Here is a 13156-nt window from a genome sequence, read left to right as displayed (position 1 = left end):
TTCACCTTTCCTTCATCATCTTCATATCATGTTCCACGTGCAATGGGGCAGGGTATCGCACTGCCACGGTGAAACTCCCCATCTCATCGTCATCATCTATTGTTGTTGTTGTGGGAAACTTCAATTGAGTCAGATGTTTATATGAGAGTCCAATTCAGCTGGAAATAAAATACAGTATGAATGTTAATGTTATTTATGTTCGCCTTCCTTGATATTGCTTGCGGCACGTTTCTACCCCAAATGCTTTTCTTTTCTTATTTTTCTTTCCTTCCCCTTCCCTTTTGTTTGGAATAGCAAGCCGACCCTCGTCTGGCTGACCTTTCCTTTCTTTTTCTTAATAAACATATCCCCCCCCCCCCAAATGCTGCGGCAGGTTTAGAACTATGTGCTGTTACCTGTGGCAATTCCTGCTGTGAAACATCTCACCCCATCATCATGCATATGGCTGTTCTTGTTGTTGTTACCTTAATTTTCAGAACTGGCGTGTTCGCTTGTGTTGGAAAGACACCCCTCGTTACTTGCACGAAGTTTGTCTTGGACCGATATCTTTAAGACGGAATGCACATTATTTATGTCAAGGAAAGAATTGACAATCCAAGACAGCCGAGTACTCGTCTGTACGACACTTCATATAACTTTGTCTTCTTACGGCTTTCGATCCAGTTGCATGAATGTGTGTATAAGTGAGCAAAAATGTAAGAGTGAAAGGAGGATGAGTGAGAGAGAGTGGCTGGTTTGTCCCTTCAGATGACGCACCCTTGGAAGTCGCTGAGGAGTGTGTGTTAGCTTAGCTCAATAGACGAGTTCAGAAAATCCCAGTGCTCTTTTCGCACGCATTGCATCCTGGGTGCTTGCTGAGCGGGGCAACGATGAATAATTCTTCACATTTGGCTTTCGCTGACCTTGACACGTCATGGACAATGGACGGGTAGGAAGAAATCGGAACAGTTTGGAGGCCGTCCGTTTCTTTCGTATTAGTAAACTCCCACAGTTCAAAGCGGCGCTACGCATTCTGGGATTTTCTGAACTCTTCTATTGGTAGAGCCCTGGACCGACAATCCAGAAGATGTGGGTTGAATTGTTTATTGTTTATTGAATTGAATTATGGAATTAAGATTACTAAATACAAAGCTTAGGGATGAAATTATGGGTGTCAGTCCTACAGCTGGCTAACCTTTTCAGGGACTTTGTTCTTTCATCGTTAATTTCTTAGGAAATTTGAGGCTTTGTATGTATTTGTGTTTTCTATGTTGTTCCCGCCTCAGAACATCAGTTCTCTCATCTTCGGGACGCCCTGGTGGCCAATACATGGATTATCGCACAACAATCATACACGCTTTTCGATCCCACAGCGAGCATTGTGCTAGTCGTCTTTGATCCTCAACTAGGGATGGTACGGGTGTGGTGCGGAAACAAGATGACACTCCTGCTCTCCCTTGGACCTCAGTGTCGGTACTCTGAAGCGAAGCTTATTTAGTGACTCTAGCTGATGGCACTCCTGAAGAGGAAAGATAAGTGCAGCTTTGAGCGCTTAATGGCGCATGAGAGGTAAAAGACGACAAGAAGAAGAACCGATGCTTATATACAACAACAGTCGATGACACTCAATCTATAAGGACTTCGTACTTTAATGGTTTTCAGGCGGTGGTGGTGTTGGTGGTGGTGTTGGTGGTGACGAAAACCAGGACAGAGCAGGACAGAAGACAGCAGCGGAAAGGTGGGGAAAAATACAAAGAAAAGTAGGACGGCGTATTAGTTCGGCTGCGGCGTTTGAAGATTTTGAGCTTCATTTTGGTTGTCGAAGAAAACCATTTTCTGCCTTATCAGCCCTGGAGTCACTATTGGCTGACTCTATAGTCAACCCTAACCCGAAATCCCGCAGAAGTCCTCTATAATCTTCTCACAGTAGTGACGTTTACATTACCTCATCATTTGGAGTGTAACGCAGTCATCGAGTCGTACAGCAACATTGGCGTCACGCAACAGCAGCGCGGCAGTGAATCTGGTATTAAACCTTGACCCAGATCGCGGTAAACTTGACCGGGTTTCGCTTCCTGTTCTCGGCAAAGGGTCAAGGTACGTCCGTTCGATAGCCACAGTGGGACGGACGGCTGCCACGCGCGCCTTCGTCCTTCACGTTGCCATTACGTAAGAGAGAATGTAATCGATTCACTGACCGGTCCCTCGTTCCCCGCCCAAGAATGAAACAGTGCGCTATCATTGCGCCCTACAAACGGTTATGTCGAACGCCGAAGCTGGGCGCATGAATCTCCATTCCAGACCTTGACGTATACTGGCAACGGGTGCGCAGAAAATAAGTGTGCCTAAAGGTCAAACAAATACACAACAATGGCGCACGTGCCCGATCAAGGACAGCGTTTTTTTTTTATGACAGTTGATGGTGACGATGATGTGATAAAGAAAAAATTGGGATGTTTGCTTAGACGGTTGAAATCGTGCCGTCTTGAATACTTTATGCGGTGTGCTAATTGGAAATACTTCGGGGACGCACTAATTTGGAGTAGACCTGTCATGACCCTTGCTGTATGTCTCATCTCGTCCATCGCCGTCCCACACATATATTAACTCACGCGTGCACTGACGAAACCGCAATCCCTGCGGTGAATCATCCCATCGTCATGCATGTAGCTCTTGCTATTGTTGTTGTTTGCCGGTGAACGATTTCAGTTTAACCACAGTTCAGTTAGCCCGATATTAGACTTAGCGTTGAATAGACTAAAATGGAGGTGAAGGGCCTCAGTGAAGAACAACTTTTGTTAGACGCTGAGACAGACGGCGACAGCCGATGGACACAGGGCAGACGACGTTTTTGTGACAGCGAAGAAGACCCCAAAAGATACTCTCCGAGTGACACACGTAGAGTACATTTCATTTCATTTCATTTATTAATCCCAAAGGCCCAGGGGGCATTACATGGGAAAGTGGCAAAGGTGGCAACGGAAAAAGCATATCAATACAATAGCAAATAGGCAATAAAAAGTACATAGTCTATCAGAACATATCTGAACAAGCGAACATACATATCAGAACAAACATCAGAACAGCATGTCAGAACAAACGAACGAAAAATGTGCGAATTAATGCAGTAACCGATATGTGACGTAAAGAATGAACAGTATTACAAAACACATGTGGATAGTGAACTGCGGAAGCGATCGGGGGGAAGGTGAGAGATGACATCGATGGGGAGGTTATTCCAATCAACGCATGCCCTGGGAAAGAATGAGTTAGAAAACTCCGTCGTTCTGCAGCGGAAACGTGATACCTTGAGATGGTGGTCAATGCGTGGAGAGATGGAGTGAGCTGGTGTGATGTAGAGAAACGAAGAAATGTCATAATGACAGAGCTTGTGGAAAAGGCGAAGCCTCGAAATGTAACGACGGGTTGATAAAGGTGGCAGGTCAAGGCGAAGCTTTAGCTGGGAAATGCTAGCGGTAGTGGAGTAATTGTTAGTGATAAACCGCGCGGCACGGTTTTGGACCTTTTCCAATCCGTTAGATAAGTACGTGACGGAGGGGTCCCAGATAACAGCAGCATATTCTAACTGTGGTCGAACAATTAAGGGTAAGATAGGAAAGGCGTTTTACTTGGGGGGAGGCAAGGCAAAGATTCCGTCGTAGACAGCCAAGCGTACGGTTCGCCTTTGCGGCAGTGGACGTGCGTGTTCCAAGAAAGATTAGATTGAAGTACGACACCAAAATATTTGTATGAAGAGCTTGACGGGATGCTAGTATTATTGATGCTGTACGAACATGAAAACTTAGGAATGCGACGACAAAACGTGATGTGACAACACTTGTCGATGTCATGAGCCATTCCTTGCACCACTGGTCCACCAGGTTGAGATCATCTTAGAGTGTTATTGTGTCTGCCGCGGTTGTAATTTTTCGGTACAAGACACAGTCGTAGGCGAACAACCTTATGTTGGAGGAAAGGCGGCGAGGGAAGTCGTTGATGTATATCATAAATAGGAGAGGTCCGAATACGGAACCTTGCAGGATGCCAGAGACTACGGGGGTGAGTGCGGGACAACAGTCACTGACCTGGACAAACTGAGAACGTGAAGTAAGGAATTAGCGGATCCACGATAGGGTGACGTCATCGATGTTAAAACGGCGGAGTTTTAGTAACAGACGGTTGTGGGGGGCACGGTCGAAGGCCTTTGAAAAATCTACGAAGATGGTATCAGTTTGATAGCGACTGTCGAAGTTATCGTGGAGGTCATGAACGAACTGGGCTAGTTGGGTTTCGCATGAGTAACCCTTTCGAAAGCCGTGTTGCCGATTGAAAAGAAGATTATGATTATCTAGGTGGCTGATAATATTAGAGTGAATGGTGTGCTCGAGAAGCCTTGAGGGAACACTAGTTAGTGAAATGGGGCGGTACATGATCGTTCGTCTCGACATGACCACGACAGGGACAACTGTTTGTCGACACAAGGTTCCACAAGAAAGGATGGCTACGCGTGGGCAGGATATCCCTGGCAAAACGCCACGTCACATCACGCGGAGGTCAAGGGAGTCACACTTCCTGTGCGTCTCATTTTGTTCATCGCCATCCCACTCATATATTAACTCACATGCACTGACGAATGGTACCGGAATCCCTGCGACGGATGCGGTGAAACTCCTCATCCCATCGTCAAGCATGCAGCTGTTGTTGTTGTTTGCCGATGAATGATTTTAGTTTAGGTAACCTGATATTAAACTTTGCGCTGAATAGACTGAAATGGAGGTGAAGATCTCAGTAAAGAACAACTATTTTGAAGGCTCCGTGAAGAACAGCTCACTGGGGTCCTGGTCTAACGTGTGATGCAATCAATGGAGTTTGAAACCGACGAGCTGTGTCGTAGCGTATCTATCATTCTTCGCTCATCCAAGATGGGTCTCAACTCCATCCATTGATGGAGGTGAGACCCAATATGACATTCCGCAGATCCGAGTCATGCCTTCCTGCTATTCACGTTGGCACTACTTGTCTTTCTTGCATATAGGATGCATTTGGTAGACACTAACATAGAGACAGTAGACACGTGGTATATTGTCCACCTACAAACAAAGATGGACGTGCTAGATTAGCCATTACCAGGTGAGCCATGTAGTCGGAAAATATGTTACACTACGTCTGTCTATGTCTGTCCCTTCGTGTTCCCTAGTCTCGGGGTTTTTTACATTATGCATCATCTTCACCAGCTCGCTTGCTTCCTAGCCATTTTTTCATAGCCATTTTTTCATGTTACACTCCCTTGTTTACAAGCAAAATAACTTGCAAGGCGTATATTCTGTTCATTGCCGTCATTACACAATGTGAATCTTATTTGTTCGAGCGAGTAATATAGCAACACGAACACTTCAGACACGAGCACTTCAATGTTTATTGACCATTGAGTCGGATGCTTCTCGACTCGATGGAGGTTTGAGAAACTCCATTGAGGCAGTCAAGGGTTCTCGAAAAGTGGCACTCGCAGCCTTGTGCTTAGTCAATAACAATGCGTACATCAAACAAACTCACAAAAGAAAACTGCAACGACTTTTATGAAAAGCCAGGCCGCGCTCGCTTTTTTTACTTCGACACTATACGCACCGGTTCCGCCAGTCCTCTTTTGCTGTGCGGACCGGTAAATTCAGAAAAAGCAAACAGCGTCGAGAATAACGTCCCTGACGCAAAACACTAACGATTCCAAGGCCATATGAGTTCACGGTTTGCACACAAAAAATACAATTTGTAATATCGCCTTTCGAAATGCCAAATCCGTGTTTTACCGTGACCAAATTAAAAAACCGCGTTTCCGCGACGAATGGAATCATAGGGTCCTTGATAATGACGTAACCAGGTAAGTGTGATCATAACGCGGTAAAAATGTTGGGTCCCCTTTTTGTACCTACTGTGCCAACTTCGGTAAGACTCGGCAATGATAGATATCTTCCCATTTATGTGATGATACCGACCATGTTGGAATAGAACGTTGTATGTGCAGTATATGACCCCGTTTTTGCGTCTTCCTTGTTCTGTATTGCCCGGATGTACCATCTTGTAATTCACTGTCTGTTACCCACAATCTCTTATTCCGCCCAGTTAGAGCTGGTCATATTTGCATCCTTGTGCCGTGACATCGTATTCTTCGTCCGACTGTTCGACAGAAGCGGATCATGCAGAAAGCGCTATACCGTTTTCTGAATTAAATGCTTCCTGACTAGCTGTATTTCATTTCTGTGGATCGACATTTCCAACGTAGGTCTGCATGTCATTCCGACCATTGTTTTAGTATTCCGGCGTACACATTACTATTATGATAATGTCCAACGCTATCAAAAAAAAAAGATTCTTGTGGCGTGGTCAAAAAAAGAAGAAGAAAAGACATTCGCGCGGATGAACACTGTACTCGGTGTCGTGACTAATGTTGAATTCCAATGGCAGAGTCGGAGCAAGTGGCAGACTCGGCAATGGAGCGGCTTGATCAGGCCTAGAGCAAGTGATCCGAATCTGCTACTGGAACACTTGCACCCAACTTGGAGTTTAGCCCTGGCCAATCTCCCTTAGTGGATGACGGCCAGAGACGGAGGAAGAAGGAGAAGAAGGTACTCATATTGCATTATAACGCCATGTTTTGCAAGGTCCTTCTAATCTCCTAACGTTGCCATTGTAATGTCTGACTTATCGTTTCCTTCATGAAACAAAATCGCCAACGTACGACGCGAAAGACTAGTCACGGCGAAGACGCGTTGCGAGGCGGCCATGTTGGCGAAGCAGAGACAGGAAATAGGAAACACAAGCGACAAGTGACACGTCACATAGAGTTCCGGTTGAATCTGCCCATTTTGGCGGAGCAGTCTGGGTTGCTCCCTGGAGCGACCTTGGCTCGAATGCCGCTCCGAACCTCTCATTGGAAAACTCCAGAACTGTTCCCAGTCTGCCAATGGAACAGACTTGCTCTCGGCGGAGCAACAAAACTTGCTCCGGAGGCGCTCCGAATCTGCCATTGGAATTCAACATAAACGAGACAGAAGAGACAGTATAGGGATGCAGGCTGTGATATGGTCATATCTTGAGATATTGTGAGCGCTCAGTCTCAAATATCGGCGTAGCAAGAAAAACGGGAGGGTTCTATGGTGTTCAAGGCGGGAGGAGGATTTCCCCCTCGTTTCCCTCTCCCATATGCACTACCAAAGGTATGAGCTCGGAGAGGAGGGGGGAGGGGGGTTCAAACCCCTGAACCACTGTGACCGCGTCGCCTTTCAGTAAGCGCACCAGCGGGGCGCAAATTATGGGTTGTCCTTTTGCTGGTTACTTGTAGACTCGGACAGTCCCTTAGCACATTCTCAACGCCGAGTGATCGACGGCATAGCTTCGGCATAGTGGTCTTCAGGTTCTCGCCTACAGACATAAAGTGTCTGCGGGATACCATTAGGCATTTTATGTCTCCCGGTAGTTCGCAAGTTTGAAAATCCGGCGCACTATATAGCGACGATTGCCATGTGCAGGTACGCTGCTGCTTGTTCACACGATACATATTGCCATATGAAAAGGTTCCGCACATCGTCACCACCATCACCTCTGAATCTATATGTGTCCGTATTTCGCAACATTTTAACATTGGACACTTCCTTTTTTTCTTTTCTTTTTTTTTTTAATAATGGAATTCCAATTGTGAAGGCGTATGTCGTCCATAGGCATTTACAAATAGGAGCCCGAAAAATACGTGAAAATTCGTTCACGGTGAAGAAGTTGTTTGTCAAGATGGGCGCAGCGCAAGCGGCCGTCACAAGCGTCGCGTATTTGTTTTTCTTTACTGCCGCCTCCGCAAGATTTATTTGCAGAGTCGTCATTATTCAGAACCACCTTGAGTGTACAACGCAGAAGTGAAACCTCTTCCGCGTTTACTTTTGCATGTGTGCCACTGCGAAGAGACACCTTTGAAGCGAGAATAAATACTTACAAAACTAATTCCGACTCTCGTCACGGCTCTGATTCTCGAATGACACGAACACATCCGTCGGGCAATCCGGCTGTTGAGGACACGTGCAGTGCCTTCGAAGCCGCGATCCTCCTATAGCGCCAGAAATATCGAACAGCGTGAGACGTCATCTATCTATAGCAAGTCAATCAACCTGGCAGGCGAACCTCCTGGGAAGACGAAGGGAAAAGAAGACATGCAAAAGCAACGTAGGGTGACTATACTATATGCTAACCGTTCACATTGGAATTGTCTGACCATTACTTATCAAATAAATGTAGACACCATCACCATAGGTGAACGCGGACAACAACGACGGTATTCCGAGCATGTATATGGTCAGCGCTTATTTGCGGATATTCGCGCGCACCGCAGAGGTGCCGTGTTTCAGCCACATTTAATCCGAGCAGGCTTCAAAACGTCATATTTATATCCGTCAATCAGGGTATCGCAAGGATCCGCGGATATAATCGCACTTGCGCACACCCCTAACCTCACTACCACTATCGCCCGCAGTATAGCGTTAGGTTAACGTCTATCCAAAATGAAAGACAGTATTTTGTTTAGAAAAAGATTTTTTTTCGACAGAACAACGAATCTTATATCAGAGCGACAGTGTTTTTCATTTCCCACCCCCATCAAAAACAAACTCATAATCTACACCCCAGCTCATGAAATGAGTTCCCCAACTGCGGCAACTGTAGTCTCTCCCTTTTAATGGTGTATTTCCAGTTTTTATTGTTACTAACGAGAACGAAAGTACTTGCGCATTTTTTGCGCCCGTTAGGGTCAAACTTGCATTAGTAGACCAGTTTCATTTTTCTGGTCGGGGCTGCACGTTGAGTAACTCTCGAATGCGACTTCAATCACTCCGCCGCCTATTCGATGTGTGCGTCATTGTTGAGTACGAAGCACTTCATTGGTCTAATTTGAGTAGCGCTTATAACAACTACTATACAACACGTGTATACAAACCAATAACGTCCACCGCCTATGTTCTCATACACAGTGGTGAACTGCTGCTTTGATTGAACTGATTGGGAAAATTTTCGTTTCAGTCATACGTCATGGGTGCTATGTTCACATATTGCAATACCGCAAGGCAACACCATGCTTCATGATGCGTTTCTGAGAGCACATTTGTCATATTCTTTAAATGTGTTCTCAAACGCAATATAATTATGCAATTAAAGGCAATTATAGTCATCACTGTAAAAAAAAAAAAAAAAAAAGGCGGCTGATTGCCATCGCATAGCAACCAAGCCTCATGGAAACCTAGCGAATCAGCCACTGTGCAAATACACGCGGTCTCATTGTGCTATAGGACAAACGGCAACGTATTCTTGCCATTCATGTTCAGTAGCGTCGGTGTCGGATTTGTTTACTCTGCTGTCGGCCACATATCACGATGCAGAGAAACGCCGTCACCAGACTACCTGCTTCGAGAAGTGCAGGTATGGCCGGTCTTGTTGTAGTGAGATGATTGCTTTTCCGTGAGCTTTCAATTGGGATGTACAAGATGGATTATGCGGAGAAGTTATTACGTACAGCTGTCTCACACTGATCCATTTCGACCTGGGGCTGTACAGGGACGAGTTCAAAGAACTATATCGGGCTGCATCGACAGGAAAAGGAAGCAAGTGATGGGATGCAGCTTAATGAAAGCCAGGTTACGTCAGTCATTGCGCGAAAACGCAAACGCCTGAGAGCACTCACGAGAGTGGGTGTGCTGACCGAGATGATGAGATCGAGAGAGTGATGTTTCCAGGCCAGCGTGCCGATATTCGAGGTTTGTCTAAACAGTAATGGGACTGAAAGTGGGGCTCGAAAACTGGCAACATTACAGCCGCGGCTTTGATATCAACAGAGACGTGAATTGGTTGTGAAGCTAAAAGGTGAATGTGGTAGGCGTGAGTTAAAAGTCGATGTCAAATTACAGTACCTTGAAGTCGTTACAAAACTACAATTCGATAATGAATTAGACATCACTAAAAATGTTGCGATGTCGGTGACATACATCACTATTTGCTTTGTATTCCCGTTCCTGTGACGTGTGGCTCGGGCTCAAAATGAATATCATTAGAGCAGTCTTGAGAAATTCTCAGCCATTTGATAACAACTCATATTTGCTACAACACCGAACATCTGAACTTCCTGCGCGCGAACACACACACAGGTGTAAAGAGAAGGGGTAGGGAAGAAGCATCATAGCAATCAGACTATAGGTAGAACCCCTCATGCATTTAAATATAATTGAATTACATGAACCCGTAAGTCCACAAAAAGAAAGAGAAAAGTGAAAGAAATTGTGCCCTCTGTTCTTTATTTTGGGTCTTCTACAGATGATATCACAAGACCAAATTTAAAGAGACAGGCGGAAAGCGATGTTTAAGGTACCCTGAGACTAAGGAAGAAGTAGAATATCCGTGAAACTCACGTGTTTGACGGAACCCGTGCCTGTTGATCACGTTCTATAAGCATAGGTATGTGCACAACAGCAAGTGTATTGTTGAGAACGGGCACCGGCTGTCCCCTGCGCCATGGGATATTGTACGGTTCTCTTCACGTCACGAGCGGACTTCATGAGTGAGAGTGATTGCCTTCTGTGAATTAAGGCACGCAAGGTATGTACCTCTTTAGCAACTGTGCTAAGCATTACCTCTTATTATTAAAGTTAGTGTCAACCTGAAGTGTTACCGGGTGGACTACAATAAACTGACATGCTGAAGCCATAAAGCACATGCCCATAATACAAACGTTGGACAGGAGCCGCAGTTATACATATACTGTCTTCCCCGTGAGATGAAGCAAAGTTCTTCTGCACCTTCCTATGGATGTATGGGGATAGTAGGGTATCAATGGGTTCCTCCGGTCCTATATTAGATTAGATCAAAGAAGCAACATTCAGGCTGTCCGGACGGGGTTAGAACTGGCGTACCAGTCTGGGCCTTCAGCCCTTTTGTTTTCACCCAAAGCCTCAGCAGGATTACATGTTTCCCATAAATTGCTGCAAAACCATGACACCTGGTTGTTGTCTTACCGTAAGTCATTTCGCAATAACGAAGGCAATGTGACAGAACGTCGAACGGTATTACCGTTGTCGAGCTCAGAATTGTACTTCCTTCCTTCCCAAAGGTCTCAGCACTTCAGAAGCAATCCATCCATGTAATCAAACATATAGCGTAACGCCTTCTTACTGCATAGGGTGCGGGAGGAGGGCAATAAACTCGATAACGGACATCACAAGCAGCAGGTTTTTGGTCAGAGCAGAAGAGACTGTGGGAAGGAGGAAGGAGGAGAGAGGCGGCTCCGGAACGACCTTGGCCGTGCGTCTTCCGCGCCGCCCAGAGGATGTTCAGCCAGTGTACTTCAGAGTTCCTCAACACTCGTGCCACAGCGCTCGTTGGAGTAAAAGCACCACGACCAAACACGCTGCTTCCACCTCTCGGCATCAGGTGAGTCGCGCCTTGTCATGTGGCGGGGGCGGGATCAGTGTGGGGATCACGGGGGCCTTGTCCATCCAGAATTGGGAATTGTCTTCTTGGACCAGCGGTCCCGAACATTCTTTTAGCTTTATTTCTTATTTCACCTTATTTCACGGGGCCGTCCCAGGAGCTTGGATGCCAGATCCATGACAAGGTTGCTCGGGTGTGCAAGCTCAAGTGACATAATGGCAGTGATGAGAACGCGGTCCCGAAGAAAAACAGTCTCCGTTCGCACTCTCTCGACCTGGGGCATTCCAATTCCCGTAATGTCGCAGGGTTCTCTGGATCTGTTAGCAACACCAATGCAATACTATACGTGGACGTAATTATAAAAATTATTCGCTAGCATGCATGTGCTGATGCGAAAGAGTATAATTATGTAGAAAGTGCGTCTACATGGTTGCGACAAAGATGCAGTTTCTGAGAAGGTACCAAGCCAGTAAGGTCTAACCCGAACTATTCGCATTTGGTAAAACAAAAAGTAAAGAATGGAGGGGGTGAGGGGTCTTTTTATTTTTTTTTAGCGTTCGCTCTTTCCTTTAAGTCCTGCCACATCACAACCGACAGCCTCCTCTCCCCTTTGTCCGGATGCTCATTCTGGAACGAGGAGGAGATAAGCGGGAAGCGTAAAGGTACGATTAGCGATTAATTGCCCGCTTCCGAAGGCTTCTCGTGCGAAGCGTCCCACAGCGAGCTAGCCGATCGGTTATTTCCCCAGTTCGCAGCTGTACAGATCGCTGAAGCCTGAGGCATCTTTTTGGCGTATTCACTTCACAATATACGCCTAGTCTTTCATTTGTCATTGTTTTTGGTGTCGTACACCGAGTATATTACAGTAAATAATGTCTACGTGACACATAAAAATATAAGTGAGAAAGTCCTCGGTGAATCACTCGTGAATCAACGTGTCTGTTCGCTGATCCCAAGACTGAGTGCCGGTACCTGTCCCAGGACGGCAGCAGTTACATACATAAATACGTCTTTATTTCCATCAGAAAGTTCTCTGGTACGGTTGCATGGAAACGTTATATTCGTGATGCCGTCTCAAGCAACACATCTTGGACCAATACTCGTCCTATATTGGCATATAAAGGCCCAATATTGGATCAATCCAGGACCAATATTTTGCCGGTATTGCCAATATTTGACCAATGTTGGCCCAATATGTTTTGCTGCTTGAGGTGCTACTGAGACTTTACTACACGTTTAACAGAGAGCCTCAGGGAGACAACGTTAGTCCAGGCATCGACAATTAACTATGTCGCTCGCGATCATTATAGTTCTCTCTCAGCGTGAAATCGGAATTGTTCACTAATTGGGAACGTAAAATTGATTGCATTGATTTATAGTATAGTACAAATCACCCAAGAATGAGTGAAATATTTGTAAAGAACCAGAAACATGCAAGGCGTTTGAGATAAATAGTGGTGCCGCGATGTGACACGTAAGGTTTGTCTGGTGCCCGCGTTTGAGGTAAGGGAGTTTTAGTACATTCGTACGCTATCACCTTTGCGAATACGTAAGGGACAGCGTTGATGGTTCTGCGCACGCCCATAACAGAAAGAGGGCTTCGCGCGGTGCGCAGCACAACCAGGGCTATCCCTTACGTGCTATCGCTATCCCGTGTCTGCCGCACCCAATCAACTGATCTGATTCTGAGTCATGCACGCTACCATTGGTTGCGGTACGGCAGCTT

General features: G+C 45.9%; 1 protein-coding gene across 6 annotated transcripts in view; it reads left to right on the top strand.

Annotated features, from left to right (window-relative positions):
- The first annotated feature begins 10425 nt into the window (after positions 1-10425).
- Positions 10426-13156, top strand: part of LOC135385308 (dermonecrotic toxin SPH-like) — a 38100-nt gene continuing 35369 nt past the window's right edge. Inside the window, exons 1-2 of one of the 6 annotated variants that reach the window (XM_064614544.1) lie at positions 10426-10599; positions 11111-11430. The gene's annotated coding sequence lies outside the window, so the exon portion shown is untranslated. The remainder of the gene's footprint in view (positions 10600-11110; positions 11431-13156) is intronic. The other 5 variants (XM_064614543.1, XM_064614542.1, XM_064614541.1 and 2 more) reach the window with 5 other exon arrangements.

Source organism: Ornithodoros turicata, chromosome 2 (assembly GCF_037126465.1).
Source record: "Ornithodoros turicata isolate Travis chromosome 2, ASM3712646v1, whole genome shotgun sequence".
Classification (NCBI taxonomy): Eukaryota; Metazoa; Arthropoda; class Arachnida; order Ixodida; family Argasidae; genus Ornithodoros; species Ornithodoros turicata.
Note: the sequence above shows the minus strand (reverse complement) of the source record. Positions and strands in the feature narration are given on the sequence as shown.